Genomic DNA, 1,272 nt, shown 5'->3' with positions numbered 1-1,272 from the left:
AAATTCTTTATGTATTGACGGTAGTAGCTTATTAAACCTAAAAGTGATCACACTTCCTTTTTCGTTAGAAGAGTACGTACCTGAGTGATGTAACTGCATTTGACCTTAATGGCTGTTGATGTTCCTCCTCCAACTCTATGACCTGATGATATTCCCAACTGTATGAATGAGAATGTCTTCTATGAATGCGCCTACATCCTGCCAGTTCATGAATAAAATCCTCATCATTCGGTTGAAAGGTGCGCTTGCGATTACGAGCCCGACCGGCATTTGTTAGGAACCACAGTAACCCCTTATATGTTTGAGGGTGGGGATATTTTTGCTTACGCTCGCTTAACGGGATTTGCCATAATCCTTTGATAAATTAATTTTAGTGAAATCATTGTTATTCACGATATTAAGCATAATAGCATTTGGTTTACGCATAGGTTCAGCTTCGAAGATGGTTACTTTATTGATCATCCTGAAATCTGAGCATAGTCTGTTCCTTTTTTTTTTTTGAACTGCTATCATTGGAGTTGCGTAAAGTGAATCTGAGTATTCCACTAATCTTAAATCACGCATTCGAAGATCACTTTCAATATCCTTCTGCAAAGCGATTGGAATAGGATAAGGTTTACATTGAATGTGAAATAAAATTTATTCAAGATAATTTTAACACATCGACCTTTTGCAAATCCAACAGATTGTGCCCAGTCTTAACGTGGTAGAAAAATTCGCTTTGTTTGCAGTTGGAAATATTATATACATTGACATTACTCAAGCTACCTTCACCTCTTCTTCTTTCTCTTGTGTGGCACGCTCGTAATAATGTTTCAACACATTTACATTTATCACATAATACCATTGGCTTATTTTCTCTACGGTCTCGTATGGACCCTGTCATAACATTAACAATTTATAATTGTCGTGGGTAATAACATTACTACTTTATCGCCCACTTTCAAACTTCTCTCTCTGGCTTTCCTATAGTAATAGTGTTTTCTGCAATTCTTCTTGGTCTACTTTCCACATATTTTCAAGTCTGTCTTTGAGGTCAAGCACATAAGTGCCCTAGTTTTTCCTTTATTCCCATTATTACTAACCTATAAATCTCGTAAAAGCTGAGCGTCCAAGTATTGTAGGCCATAAATCGTTTTCAAACGACAAAACTTACAGAATGCGGTATTTCTCTATAATCAAATAGTAAGAGATTTATACACCGTCAATTAAACCAATTACTAAATCGTATACAGGATTTGGTAAACAAACTGCCAAAGCGTTGGCTACGAA

Source organism: Penaeus monodon, chromosome 20 (genome assembly GCF_015228065.2).
Source record: "Penaeus monodon isolate SGIC_2016 chromosome 20, NSTDA_Pmon_1, whole genome shotgun sequence".
Classification (NCBI taxonomy): domain Eukaryota; kingdom Metazoa; phylum Arthropoda; class Malacostraca; order Decapoda; family Penaeidae; genus Penaeus; species Penaeus monodon.
The sequence above is the reverse complement of the archived record's forward strand: the minus strand, read 5'-3'. Positions refer to the sequence as shown.